The 19,977-nt window shown below is 38.4% G+C and overlaps 1 protein-coding gene across 1 annotated transcript in view; it reads left to right on the forward strand.

Moving 5' to 3' along the window:
- Positions 1–19,977, forward strand: part of naaladl2 (N-acetylated alpha-linked acidic dipeptidase like 2) — a 795,864-nt gene that overhangs the window by 254,793 nt on the left and 521,094 nt on the right. Inside the window, exon 5 of the mRNA XM_042513024.2 lies at positions 6,051–6,077. The gene's annotated coding sequence lies outside the window, so the exon portion shown is untranslated. The remainder of the gene's footprint in view (positions 1–6,050; positions 6,078–19,977) is intronic.

The raw sequence follows: 19,977 nt of genomic DNA on the forward strand, positions 1-19,977 counted from the left end.
TCTTGATGTCAGCTGTTATAGGGGTATAGTTGTGGTCATAAATGGTAGTTAAGTCCTTTGGTATTTGTATTCCAAGGTATTTCATAATATTATTTGTCAATTTAAATTTACATGTTGTATAGATATTTTCATGTGGACTCAGATTATAGGTTAGAGTTTGGGTTTTATGTAAATTTAATTTATAGCCAGAGTATGAGCCAAATTCTTCAAGTAGACGTAACAATTTGGGGAGACTTACTTTGGGGTTGCTAAGGGTCATAAGAATATCGTCCGCATATAGACAAATTTTATATTGTGTGTTTCCAATCAGTACACCAGTTATGTCCTTATCCTCTCTTATTGCCTGAGCCAATGGCTCAATAAAAAGAGCAAAAAGTGTAGGGCTAAGGGGGCACCCCTGACGACAGCCCCTCTCAAGAAGTATTGTATTAGACAGGGACCCGTTAATTTTTATTCTGGCTGTGGGGGAGCAGTATATGGAGTTCAAACATCCAATTACCTGATCATTGAAGCCGAAACATTTAAGAACCAAATACAAATATTTCCAACGAACAGAATCAAAAGCCTTTTCAGCATCAAGGCTAATGGCTATAGATTCCCTGTTGCTACTTCTCATCCGATTAATAAGGTGGAGGGCTCGTCGCACGTTGTCTTGGGTTTGCCTGTACTTCACAAAGCCAGTCTGATCTGGGTCTATCAGATCTGGGACGATGCCCTCCATCCTTTTTGCTAGTATTGATGCATGATGTTTTTTTTTTTTTTTATGGAATATTTTAATTACCAGTTAACCCAGTCTAACTGAATAAGGGCAAGATTTAACCCTTTAAATGACCTATTGGTAATTCAGTCTATTTGGCCAAAATCAGGCTGATCTTATTGTTTACTTTAGAGCTTACTTAGCTCAGTTTTAGCAACACCACAGTAACAAGAAAACAATCGCATCATGCCATTTGAAAAGCTTATCATAAACTGTAAGCCTACAGTTTGTGTTGTCATTAGTTACACTAAACACATGTTTTGGTAAATAGCTGTTTGATGTTACTTAGTAGTCTAAAAGAAACATCTTTTTACTCTCCAACAGCTGTCTCCAGTGTTAGAAAACCACAACATTTTTTACTTAAGTTTTGCTTCTTCTTAAAAACCCTATACGCTAAAAAACGAACAGTCGTTTTCCTGGAGCTTCTGCCATCGCTGTGTTTCTTAAACACTTACTAACTAATTCACTGAGACTGTAACTTCTATGCTGTATCCATTGACTCTATGTTCCCACCAGTTCAATGTTTTCCTATTCTCCTGCAGCTCACTAGACACTACAGTGACTCACTATCACCTCTCAGGCAGGGATCTGTTATTACAGAATAATTACTGCTCAGCAGTGGATATCTATATCTATATATAATACATAGGCATCTTGGACATAACGTCAGAGGTGTTACATCTTCACATTCTGTTGATAGGGTTAGTTCATTTTTTGGGTATTTTAAAGTAAATTTATGTCCAGATCATACATAAAGCTCATTTTAAGTGTGTTAAAACATTTGTTCACACTAACAACTGAAGAAAAATATTTGAAAATACCCCTGAAATACATAACACATATATAAAACCACTGATATGAAGGGAATTATTTTAGCTATTTGTGACCACAGTATCAGAAATGATCATCCAAGTAGTTCAACTTAGATTTGCTCATCATTATGGGCCCCTGGCACAATAATTGCAGTGTGTATGTGAGAGTGCATGTGTGTCATATATAACCTAAGATGCAGAGAATTGATTTCTGAGATGCAGCAATAATTACATTCCATGTGAAGAAATGGATTTGAGAGGGGACAGGCGATGAGGGCCGGTGACAATGTGTGGGAAAATAACTGAAAAACCTTTTTATAACAGCCATGACAATCAAGGTCACATCTTCAGCAGTGTGAAACCAAGCGAAGTGACTAATCAAGATTCTGCGAGGGTTAAGATTTGCCACATTATGTGAGGACTACGGGAGGTTATGAAATCATCTGTTATCTAACCTCTGCAGGGGACAGCTGCATTATGGAACCACAGCTCCCCAGAGTTTCAAGGGTTAGCTGACCACAGATAATAACCCCAGGGACATAACAATGGCTGCAGTGCAAAAATGTGATGCCAAATTTCACCGACTATTAAAACATGATGAATTCTTCTTACTGCAGTACAGACTGAAGAAAAGAAGATTCAAGACACCTTTTGTGAAATCAAAATTTCTTTACTTGTTCCTGGCTCCAGGGTGACACACATATTTTAGCTTTAACTTTCTGGACTGCTAATGTCAAAAAGAAAAGCTCTTATTACCAACAGTCTTCTAAAAAAAACAAAATAAACATTTGAAATGCAAATGCCAACACGTCGCCAGAAGAAAATATTTGCGTTGTATGTCACTGAAAACTTTGCATTCAACATTTCTAAAGTGATGTAGTAATAAACAAAAATGCTCAAGCCACTATGAGTGGATACTTTACTGCAAAATTCTCTACTTTGGTGGAAAATGAAATATGTTGTTGCTGCACATTTGAACGATGCTCTCAATGTCAATACTTGTGACTTGCCAGATATATTAATTAGCATTTTTTTTACTATGTTAACCATTTGCAAATTGTCTTGATTTCTGTCAAAAACATAGGAAAAAGGCGATAGGGCGATAGCAAATAACAATTTGCAAGAAATTTGAGATTCAAAGTTATAAAAAGTTACTGCAATTTAGAAAAAAAGTAAGAAAAAAAGTGGAAAAAGTGCAAGGAAGTGGCCTGGAAGAAGTGCTTAAAAATAATATTGATTTTGGAACAAGTGGATTCTTTCCAGTGCTTGTATACTGTGGTAGGACAAGCTTTTTATGGTGATTCTTATTCAGCAAATGAGACACTGGTTGATGCTTCAATCAGAAAACATTCAATATGAGGAAGTGTATGAGTACGAGTATGAGTACGAGCCCTCGGGTCTGTACAGACAGAGACAAGACACAAAGGTAACTGACTGACGACTTGCTGGCGCTGCTCCAGCTCGAGTATCCCAGGACATGGGGCCCATGGTCACCACCTACAACCTACAACTTGCATAATCAAATATTTTACTGTTTACATATTTATTAAAGAATTATATAAAAAACTTCCAATAACTTACTGGGACAAGGACAGTCATCCAAATAAATGATCTAATTGAGCTATAACTGTAGCTCCACTAAACTGTGCATGTAAACATACTGACTGAGTGATTTCCCTGGGTGTTACCCATGGGTGCCCAAGCAGCCACAAAATTGGCAAAATTGGGTAAAGGATTTGGTAACATATGGCAATGGTTAAATGAGACCAGGAGAGGGGATAAAAAAACAAACCTTGACACTTCTACACATTAAATTCTCTACTGTGTTCTGTCAGTGTCAAACTGCTGCCTGTTGCTGGTCGTGTCTCCTTGACGTAATCCTGTCATGGTGGAAAATTGCAATTTCTCACTATTTGTGTGTGAAGCACATTATTAGCATTTTTTCATATTATTTTTTTAGAAATCATGCTCATGTCCCAAAATTTGGAGAGATCAGACTTGACAGAAAATAATCTAAGCCTGTTTAAAGTCTAAAAAGAGAGTGGCTTCATAATCGCGTCTTTTTTGGTGTCCCTGGAAAGCTCTCCTAAGCTCTGTGTGCCCATGGTAATCTCAGTGAAACCTTCCAGGGGCCTCAGGGTCCACAGGAAATGGAAGACAGAGGTTCTTGATTGTGTTCTCCAGTTAGCTGTAGAGGGCAAATAGTGGAAGAAGGGGTAATTGAAGGCGGTTCATTAGATGGTGATCCAGATCCCCCCAGAGGGCCGGGGGAAGGCTGGAGGGAATCGGCCTCATGCTGGCCAGAGAATTAGACAGAGGATTTGCTGCAGGCTCTGGCTCTCTGAACCAGTCCTTGCTCATCATACACCAGAGACAGACAGGCTCGCTTCTTAACACCACTGTAATACTTATTATTAGTTGAGAATATTACCAAGCAGGGGAGCTTAAATCTCTACCTTGATAAGGAACAAGAAAGTCTTTGTAAAATTTTGATTTTTGTGAGAAATCTTACTGTGTAAATTCCTGACAAACCCCCTGATCACGAAAGTTAAAGATAGAAGGTTTCAATTTACCTCCATTGCTGTCATTCAAAATCAGCCTGTGGTTTATTATTCTTGTCATAAAATTCCTGATATATCAGTGCTGATTTTGGGTTATTAAATTTATAACTAGAATCTCCGTTAGTTGGCCACTTGAACTGATTGCAGCCACTCCAGACAATTCAGCAGAGGCATTATAGCACGTTTCAGAAGTTAATAAATAAAATAAATAATAAATAATAAATAATTTTTTTTTTTTTTTTTTATGAAGCTACAGCATCTTGCATAGAGCAGATAGAATTTTACTGCTATCAGACTAACACTGTGGTGCATTACTCTATAAAAAGTGATGCACAACAGTATGTACATATCACACGTGATCATGAGCCGATTATTCGTGTATAAATAACCTGTTCATATTCCGAAGTCAACATATGGCACTGCTTTTGGCGTCTTGGCGGGGGTCATAACACAAATTAAACATTATGGCAGAAATACAAAAGAAAATGTATGTAACACATCATGGAAGCATGACAGACCTTTCATTTGTTTTTATTTTTTATTTGTTTTACATGTGACACAGACTCCATCGTTTTGCTAAGTGACGATGCAGGTGGCTATAGAGGGTTTGGAAGTGTAGCCTACATTAACTACTACAGGATGCATTGATTTGATACATTCATTTTAATTTGAAGTAAAAACACACACAAGGTTGCTCTTTGCATCTAGCACAATAAGGTATTTATTTTAATCTTTTCTAAACAAAATGTACTCATTGAATACACAGCACAATGTAGTCACATAGGGTCGCATAGACCCAGGAGCTTTTTTTTTTTTATGTAATGTGTGTGTGGGGAGAAGGCCAAGGTACTCCATATGCTTCCATGGCAGATCTGAGGTGTGTATATGAAAGAAAATAAAGACCTCAGGACTTCAAATTCATTATGTAAATGACTGAAAATACCCTGTTCTCCATCAATATCTGCTACAACATCAACTCCCCATTCACCAGTTCATCCATACAACATCCATGGATTCTGTTTACAATGAAGACATGTATTTCTTGATAGTGAAAAGAAATTATGCACACATCCCAGTTAATGTGGATGTTTAGTGCTGAGACGAGCACAAAGTAAATCGCATCTGTGTATTTTCTTGTAATAAGGCTGGAAAACAGTCCTCGCATTCCTTGTAGATTTCACGCATGGCATTGTAATTGTGTGTTCCACTGCGGTTCTGCATCAAGAGATCTTTGAAGAATAATTCAATCATATTAAGACACACCAGAGTCTTTATGACACGCTATTGGCATTTGAAGTTATGGTAGATTATCCATGCTGTTATTGTGAAAGGCAGGCATCTTTCAGTAAATGCGGGCCCTCATTTTTTCTCTCATTGTGGTAAAGCACCCACTGTTGAGATAAACCTCAAAAATCAATCAGGTTCATTTATTGTGCTGCAACCACATGTGATTTTTATTGGATTCTAACAGCTGTAAGGAGATTGCATTGGTTCTTCGTTTTCATCGAATAAAATTAAGTCATGAAAACGTAACAAATGGTGTTAAGCTGTACAGTTTTTAGATCATGTTGCTAAGGCATTTTTTTCAATGAATCAGTCACAGAGGTGTGTTGCTCATCAGATGATGCCAGAGGAGTTATGGAATGCAAATTCAGTTTAAGAAAAGTTTAATATTATCAGTGAATAATATTAAAAGTGCACTTCTTAATATTTTTATATTTACAATGGAAAAATGTATTATGTTGCTCTAATCACAGAATCCACAGAGATTTTTTTTTTCATTCTCACATGGACTATATTCAGTTTCAGTTTTCACTTCATTTATTATTTTGATCACAATAAGGAATTTGCTGTATTTTATTATTAATTATTATCATTATTTATTTATTTTCTCTTATGTTGTTATATCTCCTATTTTAGGTGTCTGAGGACTCTGAAAAGCATTATGTAAGTCTGATTACTTATTATTGTTATTATTATTGTTGTTGTCATCATCATCATTGTCATTATTATTAAGTTCCCCTCAGCTCTATGAAGCAATGTAAGTGACAAGCTGGTGAGAAATACTTTTCTTAAGAGCTGGTCCCTTCTGAATTAGGGCTTTTTCTGAACACAGCATTTGCCAATTAAGATGTAGGATATGCCAACATTATTGTGGTTTTAATAGCATTACTTGGGCACATATACAGTGCTTATGGAATCTACATCTCAGCTGTTGTATTGCAGTTTGTGACACATGGCCTCTGTTTACAGTCGGCTCTATGCGTTGTCATGAATATGTTGCAAACAAACTGATTGCCAACAGTGTGCAAGGCTGATGTAGAGATGTATGCCCAAAACAAAAGCCAACATTTCTGGTGAGAAGAAGAAACACGCCTACTTTTAAACAATAGATAAAAATGAAGGACATCAACAGTTTTCTGGGTATGCATAAATTTTGACGTTAACCTTTTCAAGAGTGGTTGAAGGAATAAAAAAGGGAGGCTGAGCTTGATCCGGCTAGTTCATCTGCCATGGAAAACTGTGAAAACCCTGTTTTTGAAGCAAAGAAACAAAATGACAAGTGGCTCCAGCTGTTCCACTTTTCCATATTTGGACATGATTAACAACATGTTAGAGCAGGTAAATTGGAATATTAATTCTCATTGGACATGTGAACAGCTTAGTAGGAATACTGACTTTTTTTCTAACAAGGGCAAAAAATGTGATTATTTTGTGCATGTAAGTGTAGTCACTGTCTCATGTTGGCCTAAATTTGGAAGTTCTATAGAGAGATTTAGTGCCACATGATCTGTATCTAGATTTTAAAGAATAAGGTTGTGCTGTGAACATTGTTAGGGAACGCTTGTCTTACAAACTGTGATATGTCTGACTGGCTACAGAGCTGTCTCTGACTTGTTCTCAAAGATGAACATACGTGTTTGCTCACACACCATGCAAAGTCTTATTTCCTTATGTCACTATGGCAACAGCCAGTGACGGGAAAGGTAGGTGATGGTGAGAGTCCTTATCAACTAAATGAGTTATAACAGCAGACGGCTCCACCATCTGCAACGCCCTCCTATTACATAACATTTACAACACGCGGCCCGCTGAGAGAAGCTGCGCTTATCCAAGTTGCTCGTCACAGGGAGACACTGTACACACCACCTGTTGCTACTTTGCCTGTTGGATGGCTTCGTCTTTTGATTGAGTGTTGAGAGGAAAATCACAGTTGATGATCTTTATGAAATAAAATGAAAAGTAACTTTTAACATCTTAACTCACCTTGGAAGTGCAGTTTGGGAGGCCTAAGATGTTGTTTTTTTTCTGTTTAGCACTTGGTTTCTGTAGGAAAAAGGCTTTTTTTTACATGTAAAAACAAAAAATGACTATATGCATCCATATCCACAGTGATTGGTTGTATTTCTCAAATTTCATCCAAAAAGATGCAGGCCAGTAAATGCCAAATTTGACTGTATCACCCTTGTTAATTGGTAATTCAAAAATGAATTACTAAATTTGACTGAAAATCATTGGGATCTCTCGCCTGCTTGTCTGCCTGTGTGGTTGTTCAAATCATTCAATCAAATGTTAGGGAAGTTGTTTTTGTTTTAAGATGGTCTTAGCTTTGGGAGTTACCCTGCTCGATCACCTCAGGTATGCTTCAAACATAGCATTGTTTATTGTCCGTGTGAAAGCATTCATTTTCTCCTGCCATTTGATTAGCTGTGATTTGTTGTCGTTATGTTTTTAATTGGACCGACTGTTTTAGTGCGGTGAATATGCATGTGTATGTGCTTTTAATGTGCCTTGCTTTCCCGTAAAGCACATTTTATCATCGCTGGAATCAAATGTGCAATATCAGTCACGATTTGCTTTGCTTTTTCTTCTCAGTAACGGGCCATTTACTTGTTGGTGCAAAGGTATCAGGCAGGGTCGTCTGCTGTGCTCCTGTCTGCTGTCTGTAAAGCTGCAGCTATGCTTCTCAGTACTGTGCAAGAGCAAATGTACATCAGTGATTGACCAGTCAGCCTCTGCAACTCTCAGTTACTCATAACTCTCTCCTACATAGGTCTAAAGCTGGAGTTACCTCTAAAGTTATCCCCAGAAACACAAGGGCTTACTCCAGCTTTAGGGGACGCTTACACAGCAACCATTCTGACATGAAATGTTTAACTTTTGTTGCGGTTTGGCCTTTTGTTCACGACAGTGGTGTTTTGGGTGCCTGAAAACGCAAACTTTTTACAGTCCAGTTCCAGGGTGTAATCTTTCGAAAATGCCTTCTGTCGCTGTGTTAACTGGAGATACACGAATCTTGTGAGAACAGTGATGTCACAGCCACACAGCTGCACTACAGGAACACCATGCATGTGCATGTACTCAGGGATCATTCTCACAATGTTATCACATGAACACAGATTCTACTTTTAGTAGGGCTGTTCTCATCTACATGTGGCCTTAGGTGTGCAAGTTGGCCTTTCATATTTAGGCCCAGTGTCTCTCAAACATGGGTAATTGTGACACCAAACTGTCTGAAAATTAAAGTGTGAAAGTTTAAAATCATGGTTGGCTAAGACTCTTAGCTACATTCACAATTACAATGACATTGTGTGTTGGCTTGTTACTAGGCAAAAACTATGTAAACAAGGGATGGTGCTACCATGACAATACCCCTTGGTTTGTGGACTCCAGTTTTGAGGCCTTAACCCAGGCATGTGAAACTGGTCCACAGGGGGCCCGGTGTGGCTGCAGGTTTTGTTTCCAACCAAGTAGCAGCACACCAGACTTGACTCATTTAATCAACTGATCTCCGTCTTCAGACAGTTGATTGGTCAAACTGTGTGCTCTTGGTTGGTTGGCACAAAAACCTGCAGCCACACCGGTCCCCCTGTGGACCAGTTTGACATGCCTGCCTTAACCCCTTGAAACCTTAGCAAATTCTTGATTGATTTCTCCTAAAAATGTGAGGAGGCAATGAGCAACAAGATAAGGCAAGTCCAAAAAACTGAGTGAAATTAGCAACAATTTACAATTACAACCTCTTTTTTTCTGTTTGTCTGTAAGTAATTTTAAATATATAATTATAATTATTATGGAGAATACATTTTCCATATATATATAAATATATGTATATATATATACACATACATATTTCCTGGCATTTGTGGGACATTTTTAGGCAAATTGTGCACTACTATTTTCACAATGTTTTTGAATGTAATCAATCAAATTTACTTAGTTTTAAAACGGTTAAGAGTTTGTAAAAGGCATCTTAACACAGCAAAAGAAAACAGACGTCAGTCCAGGTTTCAAAGGGTTAAGTCTGAAGTGATCATATTTGGATAGGTGCAGCTGTGGCAGAGCGAGGGATGGTTCTGACTCATAGACTGAAGCAACGCCTCACAGACAGCCTGTCACTCAAGTGCCCCCCGCCTCCAAATATGCGTACCTTTTCGCCATCATAAAATGTAAATTGACCTGTTATAAAAAATCCCCAAAAATCCAAAAAAATAACAATGAAAACTGTGTAAAATGTGTCAAATTGTCCCTAAGGGTTAAAGAACATGGAGTCTGATTATCATCTTTTTAATATATCAATCCCCTTCAGCCTGAGCAGAGCGCTAATCAGCCAAAACTCCAAACACCTGTAATGTCTAGATGTGCACAGGGGCACAGTGTGGGAGAAAAGTCAGGGCGATGACTAACAGGGGCCTTCACTAATATAAGACCATTGAGATGTTTTTTTTTTTCAATCAGAAATTATTAACCTATCATCATTATCATACGATTTTATTTAGAATATGTTAACTAATACTCACAGTTCCCTTTTCCTTTCTTTTTTTTGGCAAAAAAGTAAAAACAACCAGAAAGCCTCTGTATTGCCTCACCCTGTATTCTGATGACATGGTTCAGTCCTGCACACAAACCTGGTACATATGGTAATCTGATAACAGAGCTGGGTGATGAGCGTTGGTGTGATGGCTCCTGTTAGCCTCCAGAGGAAAAGTTTGGGTACCAAAACTAAAATAAAGACTGAAGAAAGAAAAGAAATAGTGACAGTATGTCCCCCGATTCCTCACAAAGAAGGCAGGTCACTGTGAATGGTGGAAACAAATCTTTTTAGTTCAATTTAAAATAAGCTTTGTTTGAAAATATTAATAATTAATCATAGTTAATATCGTTTGCAAATTAGTTAATATCATCACAGAAATTCTGTCAACATTTTGCTCCTCTTTTAACCGTCATTTAATTAATAAAGTAATTTTTTAGCAAGTTATTCATACTAAATCAGTTGTCCCTGTCCCTGCCTTGTGTCAGGCCACAATACAGATGCAGCTTCATCCTCAGCAGCCCTGTCTCCCCCCACACCTCCTGCCAATGAGCCAGCCCAGCTCCCAGCTGAAAAAGAAGGTGAACAGCACTCTGTCAAATCACGTCAGCTGGTAGTACCTGAAATTTCCTACCAGCATGTGGGGCATGTGAGGCCCAGTGTGATGTTTTCTTTAAGTAAAAGTAGAAATACCAGTCTAAAAATACTCCTTTACAAGAAAACATGTTACTTGAGTAAAAGTTCTGAAGTTTTATCAGCAAAATGTAATTAAGTATCAAAAGTAAAAAAGCACTAATTGTGAAGAATGGCTCCTTTGAGAGTATCATAATCATACAAATATTATTTCCATGATCATAGCATGGGGTCGTTATGATAATCATATGATTTTGTTTGCATGTTAATGATGTAACTTCTCGATATGTCGGCCTTTATATATACTAGTTTGTATGTGTGTGTGTGTGTGTGTGTGCATGTGTGTGTGTGTGTTTATATACTGGCAAACTTTTTTTTTTTTTTAATCCTTATTAATTGCAGAATTTCAGTAGTTATTGCTTTCAGAACATGTTTTCAATTCCATTACTCAACATTGCAAATGATTATGATTTCATACATACAAGGTAAAGCAATTCCTACCACATTGGCTTGTTTAGTAATCAATCAAAAAACTGCATGGGATGAGCATAAAGTTGGCGTGTCTGTAAAAGGGGAGACTCATGGGTTCCCACAGAACCCATTTTTATTCAGATATCTTGAGGTCAGAGGTCAGGCGACCCCTATGAAATGACCATGCCTTTTTTCCATCATCAAAATTTAACATTTGAGCGTTATTCAGGGGGTTTTAGGGTTTGAATGGTTAGACTGTGTTTTGGAGGCATGGTTTCCCTGGAAATCTCTGGCAGTGCTCCTGGGTGTACAGGATCTTTAAAGAAAAACAAACATGCAAAACATACGTGTGTGGGTTTAAAAAATGTCATGTTCATAGTTTTGCCATTAGTAATATTTACTTATTTTTGTTCAGCTCATATTTTTGGATGATAGCTAAAGTGACCGCATGAGATTGTTCAGTGTGAAAACCAAAAAAAAACTGTGAGAGCTCCATGTCAATTAGACTTAAAGTTACAGTAAGAGACAAGCAAGGCAAGTAAAAAAACATTGTTTGATGACAGCCGTTAAAAAGTTTAAAAAAAAAAAGAAAAAAAGGGGACGTTAAGACTTGCATTGTCAATTTGTTGACATTAACCAGGTCTTACGAGACAGCATGCCTTATTCCAGCATTGCATAGGAGAAAGCCAGTGTTCCCGGCTTCATATTCTGCAATAATCAATGCTGCTATTTTGTGTGGGAGATGTGACATTGTCTGCTCGAGGCAGTGAAACCCAGCCTGCATCTCCTCTCCCGCTATGCTTCATGGTCTCATGCTGCGCTGCTTCTCAGCTGGGCTTTTCAGCATCAAAATCCCATCATTTCTAGTCCTAATCCTCATTCAGTCAGCAACTGCTGCTCTCTCCAAAGGGCAAATGGAATCAGCTGCAGCCATCTCCTCTAGCCTCCAACCACACCCTCTTTTATTAGGAATCCATTATAACAGGTTATGAACAAACAGCATTTATGAAAGCACTAAATCAGACCGTCACACGTCAATGAGTTGTAGGGTGCAAAGTGGTGCAAACACAAGTGTAAAATGGAAAGGGGAACACATAAGAGCAAGAAAATATCTCAAAAATAGGGGTGGACGATATGGCAAAATTATCGTATTACGATTTTTTTAAGGCAGGATCACAATTTTATTACGATTCCTTTGCATTTTGGATTTTAAGACTATTGTGTATGTTACTGAACAGTACAACTAAGATCTCCCAATTTAAAAAATATAGCCCTAAAATAAAAAATAATGAGAGAAACTTAGGCCAATGTCCCTTTTTTGTTTTACCACTTTTTGTTTACCGCTGTTTTGATGGGAACCGTATCTCATAATTTTTGAGGGGGACAAACTATTCAGTGTTTTCATTTTCATCCATGACTTCCCACCTGTGAAATAAAGGGGAGGGGAAAGAAAGCCAAGACTTGATGGTTTGCTTTGATTGGTTTATCTGTGTATCTATAGGGAAGGCTTTAACAGACTAGCAAATAGTGCTTCAGCTGAGAAAATCAAGACTAGGTTAAGACCTAGTATATGGCTGGACCGTGTACAGTGGTTCACAATCTTTTTTTCATTCAGGGACTTATTTACCATCACTGAGTACACTGAAGACATACTTTATATGTATGTTAAGGAAATGTGCCTATGATCCCTGTCCCCCAAATCACTACGTCTGCCCCTGGTAATAATAACAAGAGCTCAGTGCTAGCGGCTGGCACGGAGACACAGAGTGATGTGCTCAAAATCATTCCATCCAAAGTCCAACTAAACCAGAAACTAATGCTTATTAGTCTTAAGAAGTCTAAAGAAGTCACTTTCCACCTCTGAATATTTGTCTGTTGGTTCATTCAGACACTTTAGTGCTTTGAGGAGAAGCTCTGCTCTGTTTGTCTGTCTGTCTCTCTAACTGTGATGCGCTGTCGGGCGATTAGCTGTCTGATCCGTGATAATGAAACACTGCTCGGTTGTCAAATTATCAGCTGGATTCTGCAGTCAGTCCCACTGCATTATATGATTGTTCAGCACTTCTGCTGTCGCAGTGTTTTGGCGTGAGATTTGCTTTGGTGTCATGAGAGCGCGAGACTGACGGTGAAAGCGTGAGAGCATGGTGTTGGCAACGCTGAAATATGTTAAAATGCAGAACAATACACTTATAACGTTAAACACAGTCACACAGTGGAGGGGAGCTGCTTTCTCTGGAGCTGTACCCGCTGATCATTAACACATCCTCCCTCTGTAACTCCACTCAGACGTTGGGATGAACTTCCCATGTGACCAGCGAGACTGTGAGACAGAGACTGTGCCAGAGCTTACTGCATTCTGCAGTCCAGCAGAGTTTGAATGCCTCGGGTGTATAACCATAGAAACAACAGATAGAACACAACCGTGATGGTGGATCATGGAGACTTCTTCACGATCTAATATTGTCACACCCCTAGTCAAAAGCAAAACAAATGCATCATATCCCTATAAAATCCTGCTCTAACATTTGAGAGAGCACATTTTAGTTACTATATAATGATGAAAAATGTGTTGGATTTAACTCAATTTGAGTCATCTCTATAATTTGGTTTAGGTTTATTATGCTAAAAAAAACACTAGATGTTGCTGTGTCTTTTAACAGTTTGCCTTTTTAGTTCACCTCCTACAGAAAGGTCGTAGCAATAAAAATCACTCCATGGGTGATCTGTGTGGTGGGATTTTTAAAAGGAGGCATAATTATCTGACATGTTACAGTTTTGGAGGTTTTACGAACAGATTTTTTTTTTTGTAGCTTTATCCAAAAAGGAAACCTGATAGGGGTCAAATATTTTTTTGAAAAACATTCTCCACCGAACGATTGACCTGTACTTCTATGGTAAAGGTAGAGAAGCTAAGCTAATGAAATTAAACTGGATTATTCATTAAGACATACAAAAAATGCTCATCATTCATTTTAATAATTTTGTTTTGTGTTATTGATTATATATATGGTGAGAAAAAATAATAATTTTTTACAGTCTAAAATAATGTATTACCAAACAGTTGAGTTGTCCTTTTACGGTTAAAGTATTAATGTTAAGATACTAAATTTACCTGTATTTTATGAAATGAAGAAAGAATGAACACTAACTGCCATTAATACCATATATTTAATGTTATTCCATTACATAATTGGTGAAAGAAATTGTATCAGTATGATTTTTCACCATTTCTGAGACATTTTCGAAGTCCTGTAATGGTGAATATGTGTGGAAATAATACTAGTACTGGTAATACTACTAATTCCATGGTAATAAATTGATATGTTCAATTAATTGGTCGTTAAGAATTTAATCAAACATGGGAAATGTATCGATTAAACAATGGGCCATAAAATGCTGTGAAAGTATATGTAATATGTTGTTGTGAGCTTTGACCGAGGATAAAACACATTTGGTGCTGTTGGAAATAAGCAAAGTTTTTAGGGTTTTTTTTCTAATAATGATTAATCGTTAATCGTTAATTTAACTGATTAACCGATTATGGAGAGTGCTCACAATTTGCAACAGTAGTTGTTATACTAACTTATAACAAGCATTATAACAGTAAATGATTTGTTATTTAGATTTTTTTCTCTGTTTTACTATTTTCATGAACAGCCATCTAATCCATTTGGTACAGGAAAGTTTTTGTTTTTTGTTTTTTTAAAGGATGACGTCTGTCAAAAAACAGTAAACATTGGGTTTTGTTGCCATAGCCTCAAGGACAAAAAAAATTAAAAGAAAAGAAAATTCCATAGCTTTTTCCTTTGGGAGGACTTTAAAGGGATATATAACATTCCTCTTTCCTTTTACTGAAAAAGGTATTTTTCTATGCAGCTGAGTAATGGCAGCTACAAGCATATAGGCATGAAAACTCCACTTGCAAGCTGTTCTTATCGCACTGTGCTGTTCTATCCCACTATCCTCAGATCAGAATCTGCTCTCCAGAATTTAGCATGATTTTATGGTCCTGTTATAGCCTTTATCCTATCCTGTCCTCTACTCTGATCTTTTCCTCTTTGCTTCTTTTTCTTTCATCTCCCCTTCACTTCTCTCCTCACCCTTTTTTTCTTTGATTACAGGCTCTCGTCCACCGTCTTTCTCTCCTCTCTTCTTATTTCCCCCCCGTGTTCTGCTTTCAATAGCTTTCTCAAGTCGTCTATGGCTTTTTTTTCACCTCTTTTGCTCCATGTATGTGGAGAGGTGTATGCTTTCCATGACCTGGTTGAAACAAGGCAAAGTATACAGCCTAGCAGTAGCAAAGCAATTTATTTATCTCTCTGCCTGGCTTGACCCCTTTTTGTGGAAAGCAGATTGCCTCTAAAAGTGTATTTTGAGGGCAAATCCAGGGTCCTGTTTCATGCACAGGTAAATATGCCATTTCCTCCCCATCAATGCCCTGTCAGGGTGTTAGGTGGAGAACCCCCGCAGGTTTTGCTTGCAAATACAGAAGGCTTTGAGAAATACATTTTGGCTGTGGGCTTATTCCTAACAAGAACAGCAGCCAGTGCATGTTCCATATTGAAGCTGCACAAATCCAAAATGGGTCCTTCATTTTCCTTGTGCATCCGCAGGATTAGAAAATGTCAGGTTTGTGGTGCTGTGGAAGCAGATGATTTACTGTCCATAGTCCAGGCTTCTTGTAAAAGAGGTGGCTGTTTTGTGTTTTTGTATTACATATATTGTGTTCATTTTCTGGTTGAATGGTAAAGGAGGATAGAAAGAAGGGGTCAGTGATATGGGGGTGGTCAGTTAGAGATTCAGGCTTTCTTGCAAAGACATCTTATGAACAACAACACTAGGCAGCCCAGCATGTTATCATTTCATAGTCATCACATACTGTCAATTTGTCAGTGTCTACATGATACGCGGACTAGGTAGAGCTAGGGATGGGGATCGAAGCAAGGTTCTACTTAGGATACAGTACTACCTTTTTCAAAAAACGTTTGAGCTTATCAATACTGCTGTCCCGTGGGCCCTATAAAGTAACATTACATCTCAGGTCGACTGACGTCATTTAAGTCCTATCACTGGTCCACATACATCAATTGTCCATAAAATAAAACCCAAATGCTGAACCCATGATTTTCTTCAGGTTTAAAAAACTCCAACTCTGTCAGCTGCTGTTGCTGCAGCCCAGCTGGCACAGTCTTCATCATCATCCACTCACAGCAGCAGTGGTAAGCACACCCACACTTTGTAGCAAGTCTCGTCAGTTAAAAATAATAACCTTATTGTCACGATTCCTGTTCCTCTCCCCCTCCTCAGTACTTTTCCATTCACTCTTCCTCTGCTCACTCTACCTGCTGGCCACACCCACTCTGCCTGCTCTGCTCACCTCCAGCTGCATCTCATCAGTAATCAACCCAGGATATAAGCCACCCACACACACACTCTCATTGCCAGATTGTTCTACGCACTATGCAAGACTCTCCAGCATTCTCCTGCCAGATCTCCGAAAGCCGACCCTGCCTGTCCCCGACCTGCTCTCTTCGCCTGATCCCCGGTAAACCTACCTGCCTTCTGTCCTCGACCACGAGCTCTGTTTTGGCGTCCCTGATCTGCTTCGCTGGTAAAGACATCTCCGCCTGGCCCCGACGATCCTCCTGGTCCATCCCCATCGGTACCGCTGCATCATCGGACTGCTCACTCGGCTTCGGAACCTCCGCCTGTCCCCGACCACGCTTCCGCCTTCTCCTCGACGGTAACTCCACACGTGCTGTCGAGCTGTTGGGCTACGGGGTTTCCTCCACATCCACGCCAAGTGACGTCAGCTTCGGCTCGTTGCTTCGATCTCCCTCCAGAGACTGTGTCGTGGGTTCCGACCCGAAGAACGAACTGTATGCTGAATTACCTCATCTTGCTTCGTGTCTGAATTGTGTTGGTCTGAATAAAAGTTATTACCAACTAATCCTGGTTACGGTTGTACTGCATCTGGGTCCTCACTACACCCGTTACACTTATGTTGAAATCCCAGTCGAAAACAACAGGATAAGAGCTGGTTAGCTAAATAAAAGAGGTTGCCTTTAGTTTCATTGTAATGTGTTTAAGGTTGACTCAGTAAAATGACTATTAAATAAAACATCATCATGGTGTGTTCAAATGTAACATAAATTGTTTTCCAGTAATATGAAAGAAACAGTCCCTTGAGAAGCAATAAAAGCAAAACCGGTTTTGGTAAAACGTATTGTTGACTTGCTTTCCACCAAATAATAGAAAAGTATCGATAGTGGTATTGATAAAGACTAAGAACGTTAAAAGAGTCTCGATAATTGTATCGATATCAATAAAGATCAACAATCCCAGAGAATTGGTCTCTGTGTTAATATTTGCCAGCAGATCGCCGAAAGGCACCTGCTGTGTCCACATAGCGCCTGGGCAGGCAACGTCACTTAAGAACATAGCCAGACTAGACTAGTTGAAAAACTGCTGGTAATTATGTAATATAAAGAGTGCAAGATGCATGAAGAGCAGGCAGGAGGGGCATTTGATGAGTTCAACAAACCCCAAACTCTAGTGCAGCGGTCTGATGTTTGCTTCCAGTCTTAAGGTGATGGGGTTTTTTTTACACCTCACCATATGCCTCCTTCCCCTAATCATAACCATCTGTGGCAGCACATGCGTTGGTTGACCTCTCAGCGTTGGTTGCCTTGTGCTGTTCTTGTTGAAACATAAAGTGCAGCGTACTCCCACCATGCACTTGTGTTGACATAACGGTAATAATATGTGATGTAAAAGTAAGAATGAATAGACCCAGAAATCCACTTCATTGCGGCAGTATGTGACGACTTGGGATGAGAATGTGTTGGCAAACCTGGTCAGAGTAGATCACTGCTTCCAACAAGTATAAGCAATCTTGCTTTGAATCTGCAGTATACTTATATTGTAGGATTTGAGTCAAGCCGAAAAGGTAATTCAGCTTGCATGTACAGTATGTGATCGCATATATTTGAGGTATTTAGAAGAAGTGTTGCTATGGCAGTGTCAGTCTCAGCCTCCAAACCCACTGTTGGCCAGGCTGTTGTCATGAGTAGGACTGAGCCAGCAGAAATGAATCTGTGGGAGTCTGAACCACAGCGGTTGCTTGAAGTGGCAGATGGTCATAGTGGTTATGAAGGTTTTGGAGAGAAAATCCTGTTAGATCAAGCTCAGCTATAATCCTGAAGGAGCCTTAAGTTGAATACACTTCTTTGTCGGGTGTCATGGGTGCCCAGTAGAGTCATGTCGAAAGTGTTGAGCATGCACATTTCAACAATGAGTGTCAGCAAGGGAAGGCTTCAAACAAACTGGGCCATATGATGTGTTGTCCAGCCCTATCTGAAGGCAAAGCTGTTTTTTTTTTCTTTTTTACCTTGAGCCTGCATCCACCAGAGTCATCAGATATGGTTTTCCAAGGCTGACTCAATACAGTATTATTGTATTGTTTATTGTTTACAATTTGTGCCTATACCTATATTTACAAATGACATACTTTTGCAGTAAAAATAAAAATCTTATTCCACAACTAAAACATAAAACTTCATTTTAATGCTTCTCAGCATCCTATGTTTAATTTTTTGGTGCAAAAGAGAATATTTCAACATTATATTCAAAAATTGTTCTTTCAATTTTTTTTAAATGTATTGCAGCCAGCCTTCTTTAGTGTTTTGTTATATGCTATGCTCATTGCAATTACACCTCCAGAATGCTAGTTGGTAGTGGGGTTCCTGTGTTAAGATTCTGTAAATGCAGTAAAGTTTTATTGATTCAACTAACATGCATAAAACACACATAAAACATGACTTAATGAAGACAATTTAGGGAGCATTTGGCAGATTTTATGCGCTTTTCATTCTTCGTTTTTTGATTAGTTTTGGCTGTGTTCATGCATATGACATGAATGTGATCAAGATTGTGTATTTTTGTGTCATCTTGGAATTTCCAGCTGTGCAAAAAAAGCACTTTTGAAACCCATTCAAACTGCAATTTATGATCCCGCAGCCATCAAAGTATCAACACATGCACTGTATTATTTCTGGGCTTCATTCTGGGCTTTTGCTGTCATTGTTACCATATTTGGCATATGGGGAAAATACATGTTATGTCCACTAGGTGCACTGTCACAATCAATGTTGCAGCTAAACATTGACATATCCAAAGCTGTGATAATCAAAAACAAAAATCTACTTTTTTTTTTTCATCTAAAAACATAGTGACATCATGACAAAAAAAAACTGGCATTTAAAGGGTTAACATTTAGAAAATTGATGAATATTTGACATTTATGATAAGGACTGATGTTGGTTTAAAAGAAAGCAGAAAATAAAAATATAAAATCATTTTAAGCTTGATTTTGAGCGATATGAGTGTGTGTGTAATAAAAGCGGGCCCTAAGGGTTAAACAAAAGTACAACATTTGGCTCCATTGTAACCCATAAGGTTCACAGATAAAACAATTCCTTTTTTGCTAGACATGTTAACTCCACAAATACAACAAGCTAACTTCATTAGCACAAGTCTATGTCATTTAGTCGTATGAATTAGCCTTGCAGCTTGCAGATTCATCCTTACAGAGGCAAATGGGACAATAACGCATATGAACAGGTTCATCATGGATTGACTGTGTATCAGCAAGTCTGTGTTGCATACAGCTGGTGTGATCACAATAATCAACTGTTTTTGTAGTTTTTAAATATATGATGAACTTACATCTCACTTGGCGTCTCACTCCCTCTCCTTGTCCTAGTAGTTCTTGTACTAAAGTATTATACAGTTACTTTACATTACCTGCACAATTGTTGGGTGTTTTGCAATTTCATTGTATTGGATTGTGAGGTTTCATAGCTTAAGTTATATCTGCTGCATACATTTGACATTCAGCTCCACTTGGGTCTGTGCTTATCTCTGGTTGTA

Source organism: Plectropomus leopardus, chromosome 5 (genome assembly GCF_026936395.1).
Source record: "Plectropomus leopardus strain MGB_pleo_1.0 chromosome 5, ASM2693639v1, whole genome shotgun sequence".
Classification (NCBI taxonomy): Eukaryota; Metazoa; Chordata; class Actinopteri; order Perciformes; family Serranidae; genus Plectropomus; species Plectropomus leopardus.